The sequence below is a fragment of the Lactuca serriola genome, chromosome 4, assembly GCF_051521515.1.
Source record: "Lactuca serriola cultivar US96UC23 chromosome 4, Lser_US96UC23_V15, whole genome shotgun sequence".
Taxonomy (NCBI): domain Eukaryota; kingdom Viridiplantae; phylum Streptophyta; class Magnoliopsida; order Asterales; family Asteraceae; genus Lactuca; species Lactuca serriola.
In genome coordinates, this window is record NC_136411.1 from 39,330,356 (window position 1) to 39,337,219 (window position 6,864).

Sequence of the window (6,864 nt, forward strand, 5' to 3'; positions counted from 1 at the left end):
TAGATATGTAGTTTATAAGTCGTCAAGAGGAATGGGACTAAAGCCCATGAATGAATAAATTCATACGAAGGAAACCTTACCCAGAAGACTGGAGATCCCAAGATCTGGGTTCAAAAGGATAACCTAATTGTATGAGTGGGGCAGGTCACTGTGGGGAGAGTTAACATTTCTTCCTAGTCCATTCATTTATGTAGTGACAAAATTAGGCTAAACATATGGTTTTTAATGATTCTTGGAATCTCCTATGTGAGAGAGAAGTGGGGTCGCTTCGAAGGAAATTATAGGGGCAAAAATTCCTAAAGCTCTTGCAGAACCAGGTTAGTGTTCATGATCAAAACGAACACATCTATGAGGATATGACCTTGTCAGGGAGAGTCATGTGAGATTTACATTGTCGTCTACATAAATGGCAGCTTAGTTCAAAGACATCGAGATCTACTAACTGCTAGGAGATCAAGTGTAACTTCTTAAGGGAGGGTTCAAAGGGCAATACCTACCTATCCTATGCAGGATTCAATTGTTAAAAATTTTGTCTGGTAACATGCTACACTGAGTACATTCAATCGGTTAGTTGATTTTCTACTTGTGTTGTGTACATGATTGGAAACCAAAAGGTAGCTATAATGACATAATTTGTGTGTAATTGCAATGTGCAAAACCAGCCCTAGTAGGAGCACGTTTCCATTATTTTTGCGTCATGCCAAAGCTACATATGAGAAACATGCGATTTCTTTGCATAAGATAGAGTTCATGAAGGATGAGTATAGGAGGGAGGCTATTAAGGTATGGATTAAAAAGATGGTAGTTGAGTTGAGGAAAAGCAGGAATCATTATCTCTTGGCTACATTTTCTTCCTATTTAGCAACAATAAATGGGGGAAAAATTTATGTTCAAGTTAAAGAGGAGAGCGATGTGGAGCCTACGTTGAATCGAGAGTGTGTGCAAGAGAGCAACAAGGAGAGTCGAGTTGCCTCGTTAACAATCAAATGTGTGCCAAAATCATGAGATTTTGTTAGAGCGACTGATTTTGAATAATCATATTTTCAATTTATTGATGCTAGAGATTTATTTATAGAGCAATTCACGAAACATATATGTTGTCATTAAATAATTCGCGATGCAAAAGGTCCGCAAAATTACTTTATGTCAGAAAAAAAAAACAATCACACTAACAAACAAAAACAATACTAAAAAACAATCACACTAACCACAATACAAAGCATCACCTACTACCCTATACACACCCTCAAATCAATTGTCAACAAAAAAAGAAAAAGTAAAAAAAAAAAAAAAAAAAGGTTAGCTCACTTTCAACCCCAACCCCCACCACACTTATCTCATCTTAACAACCCAACCAAAGGCTTCAGTATGCTACTTACATGCCACAATCTCAACTAAATTCATTCATTGTTTTTTATTATTGGGAGCTCCGGTTTAACCCCCCTCGTCCTATACTCCTACATAAAACACACTTATTTTATAAAAAATTTAAAAATAATAATAGTAATGCGAAAAAAAAAATATATGTATATCAATCATACCTGGATGGAAGTAGCTGAGAGGTGTTGACTGCAGCTTTGGTGTTTCCCATCCGTTTTGCCCTAATATCCTGTTCCTTATCAAGACGCATAGCCGCCACTTCCTTCTCCATTGCCGCCACCTCCCGCCTCATCTTTTTAGCTTCCACCTCCATAGCCTTTGTTAGTGTATCCACTTTTTTCGCCAACATCTACAAAACATATTATTAAGCAAATGAACATTTTGGGATCAAAATTGCGTAACTCCAAAAATGTAAATTTTACTTTAATGGTTTTTTTTTTGTAATTTCCCCTCGAAAAAAGAAAAAGAAAATACAAACCTCAATTGCATCATCTTTGTCTTTGAGACTCTGATCCTTTTCATAAACAGCCTTCCTCAAACCAATAACTTCCTTTTGCAACAAATCATACAACAACCCGGGGACACTATCTTCCGTAAAATCACACGGTTTTTCATCAGGGGTATCCCCGTCTTTTGCCTCATCACATGATTGTACAATGTTATTATTAAAAGTAGGACTATTTCCTCCGCTGTTGACAAGTTTACCCCTGTCGAGCGATCGCGTACCACCGTCAAATGACTTTGACGTCCCTTTCGCATGTCGCAACACCGAACTCGAACCAGAAGGAAGCGTTGACCTTATTTGGAAAGACGGTGACCTTTTCGGTAAAAAACCATTTGAGGTCAATTTCGTAAAATTGTCAGCTCCACCTAGCGATTGGCGACGTGAAGAACATATAGCATTTGGTGATCTTAATGTATCTTCTAGAACCCTGAGTCGCAGTTGATATTTTTCCTATATAGTTTTTTATCAAAAGAGTTAATAATTTTAAAAATAAATAAATAAATAATGAAGAAAAATATTACTTTTAATTGTGCTTCGGATTTTGCAGCACGATCGGTTATTGCTAGCTTATCGCGCAATTGTTGCATCTCGCTTTGTAAGAATCTTCTTTCTTCAAGCCATTGTTTGACTGGCATGACTTTGTCATTAGCATCTTTCCATTCGTTGGCGACAACTGTCGCCACTCTATTCGCTGTAACTTTTGCACGGGCTAACTCTCTGTCTAGAGTTTTTCGTTCCTCCTATTTAAGAAAAACCACACAATATATCCCCACAAATACAATACAAGACAAAACAAGTTGTACAGTATTTGTTATGTCCCACCTTTTTTAGGTAGGACAAAAAGTTGTTACTTTTGTCATATTGACATTAGTGTCCCATAGAGACTGGGACTGATGTCAATGTGACAAAAAGCCTGTCCTGCCTTTTTGGGCAGGACAAAAGACAGTACACAGTGCAACCTGTTGTGTCATGTATAAACTTTAATTAATTACATAATGGAATTGTATTATGTTTTACATTCATTTCTTGAACTTTGCGTTGATAGTCTCTGACAGCGTTTGCAGCTGCACCGCCAGCAAGGACAGCCTCTTCAAGCTCGCGGACAGTTTGCGTAAGTTTTTCCACCTCAGCAACTTTTTGGCGATGCATCTTATCCAAAATTTTGTTTTCTTCCTGTTAAATAAATAAATTAGGATTTGTTTGGTATGGAATGGAATAACAAAGGAATGGAATGGAATGGATCATTACATTCCATTATCAAACATGTTCTTTGTTGATAAAAAAAAGTAAATGAAAGTAAATTGATAAATATAGAAAAAATTATTATTTTATAAAATAAACTTTAATCAAATAAGATGTATTGCTAAATAAATTGCATATAACAAATTTAATTCAGTTGAAGTTTTGAAATTTTTAAAAAATATTATTGTTACTGAAGATTATGCAAAAAAAAAAAAAAAAAGTAATTTATAATTGTATGATTGTGATACCTGGCAAATTTCTATTTGTTTCATCAACTCTTGATTCTTATTCTGAAGATCATCCACCATGGATGCTTTTGCCAATGCAACCTGCACTGTTCTCTCAGCTTCAAGTAAAGCAGCCTCTTTCGATTTAGTCAACCGATCTAATGCTTTGTTGTCATCTTGCAGCTTTGCAATCTGAATCCAAAAGGGCAAGAATGTAATTTCAAATCTTTCCTACCCATCTCAAAAGATAGAAATTTTCTACCTCTTGTCTAGCCAGCTTGAGCTCAGCTTCCAAAGGTGCAAGAATGGCTTCAATTGGAGGCATATCATCATCTTTTTGGGCTGCATGAACCCTTCGTAAAGTGGCTTCTGCTGCAAATTGAGCTGCCATTGATGCTTTCTTCTCATCGTTGATTTTCTTGATTTCAAGATTCTACATAACCAAAAAGGGTATTTTAGGTATTTGATGTTGTAATGAAAAGATTACAGATAAGTGATGGTGGAAGTAGTTTAAGACTTTAAGTCGTTACCTTGCTTTCCAGAAGAGATTCAGTCAACTTTAGCTTCTCATCCACTTTTGACAACTCTTCAGTTAGCTACATTATACAGATTCAAAAGCAAAAGTTATACATTAGAGATTAGACAAATCTATTAAAAAAGTACACATAAAATGGAAAATATTCAAATGGGAGGAAACTGATATGTTAGACAAAAGTCAATGGCATGACAATAAGAAATTTGTCCCACAATACTTTTTTACAATCAAAAAACACAATATGGAAACAGAGAAAATAGGAAATAAGCATATTCACCTCTCATTGTCATGAGCCTAGACAAAGGAAATGACACATAGATTTGGTATGTTTTGATGATATATGGATTTATATCTAAATAGAAGAACCACAAAAATAGGGACATGAAAACAGCAAGCCCATGTTCTATTTCTAATTCATGAAATAGACTAAGTACCAAATAGTGAGTACCTCAGAAAATGACATTGCATACTTTTTTCTCCATGGACAATATCAACATCAACAAAACTATATACCTCACATAAGAATAATTTTGAAAAAAAAAATGAGAAGTATCCCATAATTTTGCAAATTAACAAAAGGAAAATATACTGAAAAAATAAAACCAAAACTAGCTTGTAACTAGAGTGCATAATAAATACATCTTTCAATGGAAACAAAGAAACAAAGAAACAAATAAAGAAATAAACAAAATACCCATTAACATCATCCTGATTCCTAGTCAATGAAATCGCAGATTGAAGGTACAAAACTTTAAAAACTATGACATCAACACCAGATATGCATTCAAATTGAAACTGTTAAGGTTAAAAAATAAATCAGAACTACATATCTAGTTAATTATACCTAGAAAAGTACGAAATCATTGATGAACACACACAATTCAAAAAATAATACCTCTTCAACAGCTTTTTCTCTCAGGCGTTCGGAGAGCCTGAGCGCTTTGATCTCGGCTTGTGATTCGCTCAATTCACGATCCTTATCTGTAAAAGAAGAAAAGGAAAATCGAGTAAAACCCTATCCGGTTAAACAGTGAAAAGGAAGAGAAAATATCAACATTCAAACAACCAAAAGGATTCAATTAATCATTCAGATCATTTTGCATTAATCACCTCTGACTTCATTTTCCAACCGATTGAGCTCGACCTTCACTGGATCCGAACCGTGGAGCAGATTTATAAACTCATCAGCGTCTAAGCTCGGCCTCACTGTACCTCTCCTACGACTAGAACTACCCGAACCTCTCCCTCCTCCTCCTCCCCAATCTTTAAAAGATCCTGACACCGTCAACGGCGTCGTATCACTAGTCGGAGGCCGTACATTGCCACCGTTGTATTCTCCACGAATACAAAACTTCCGGCGAGTCCGTCATTCCAATCACATCACCTTCCACAGATACCTCCTCCATCACTCGGATCTGAACTCAATCAAGCATCAATCAGCTCCAAATCAAATCCGTTATCCTATAGGGTTTCTCAAATCTCAGATACAAACACACTGCAGTAGATGTGTGTATACATATATTTTCACGAATCTAGATGGGTGTTGCGAAGAGAGAGAAGAAAAGGAGCATAACCTGGAGGAAAATGGTTTGAAGTTTTGTCACTCTAGACTACTTGCCTCCATTTAAATCTGCATCGTCTCACTGTCTTAAGATTTTTCCAAAAGTGTTTTCTCTCTCTAAAATTGTGCGTGTGTTTAGCTGTTCGTGTTCCTTGTGATTTGGCGTGAAAAAAACAATTAGAAAATAAATTACATTTTTTCTCTCTAAAGTTATAAACTAAAACATACTTTCAAAATTAATTTTATTATATATATATATATATATATATATATATATATATATATATATATATATATATATATATATAATGACAATCTAGTTTTTAACTTCTTCTTTTCATTAAAATAAGGTACTTAATTCGCACTTCAATCCAATTCTAATACATTCAATAAATAACATTTCATTTATCCCTTGATTTTTACCCGGGTTATCATTTATATCCAAAAAAATAATAATAACAAAAAAAAAATATGAGTTACATGGTTTTATGTACCCTTTGTTATCTCTATTTTTATACTTTTATAATTACCAAAGGGCTTCGTATCATGTGGTGTCCTCCCTCTTTAAGACCGACGTTTCAACTCTCGTCGTAGACATTTGTGGAATTCAACTGTTAGTTTAGGAATAGATTATATAATTTATATTTGCAGTTAAAAAAAAGTAATCTAACCACTTTTTAACGTGAATTTGAACAAAATAACTTTTGTTTTGTAAAAATAACCATTTTGTCTGGAATGATGTATTCCGGACCAAGAAAAAATATTTTTTTTTACTAACTCGAGAATGGCATTCCGGATTCTAGACTAAAATTTCGGATTTCCGAAAGAAAAAAAAAACTTTGGAATTTCAAGAACAAGTCCGAAATCCGAAGAACAATTATAGAATTTCAAAAAAAAGAAAAAACATTTTTTACTTAAATTTAACAATTAGTTTAAAAAAATATATTAATGTAAACTACAGACGATATTAATGCATGAAATTAGACATTTTATTGAGAAATTGTGACATTAAACATTTCGAAATGTATCATTTTGAATCCCAAATAAAATTAAAAAAATCTTTGAAAATTAGGCATTCCGGAAGAGTGATTATCTGGTTTTTATTCATTATAAAATCGATTGTACCTAAAAAGTTATGATATTTTTAATATTATTTTGAATTAAATATACATGTACTAGAAATTATTAAAATCAACTTAAAATTGTGTACAATAAAGTTTAGAGAATCACATAAAAAAGAGTATAAAGTCAAACGATGAATACATGTGTTTGTAAAATTAATACAACGAAGCTAAATAATAGGAATGAATGAAGTTTGAGAGATATATTTTCCCCTTGAATGATTTTTTAAGCATAGATTGATATTTATAATACTAGATATACAATACAAATTTGGGTCTTCTTTTAATAAGCA

The 6,864-nt window shown here is 33.6% G+C and overlaps 1 pseudogene across 1 annotated transcript; it reads right to left on the bottom strand.

Moving 5' to 3' along the window:
- Window positions 1-1,080: 1,080 nt before the first annotated feature.
- LOC145101356 (microtubule-associated protein 70-1-like) lies at window positions 1,081-5,600 on the bottom strand (annotated as a pseudogene). Its single transcript, XR_013705626.1, has 10 exons — window positions 5,000-5,600; window positions 4,785-4,870; window positions 3,885-3,950; window positions 3,617-3,787; window positions 3,376-3,546; window positions 2,903-3,058; window positions 2,407-2,625; window positions 1,859-2,335; window positions 1,542-1,729; window positions 1,081-1,457 (listed from the first exon to the last, which is right to left on the bottom strand). The product of XR_013705626.1 is annotated as a microtubule-associated protein 70-1-like (transcript).
- Window positions 5,601-6,864: the final 1,264 nt, after the last annotated feature.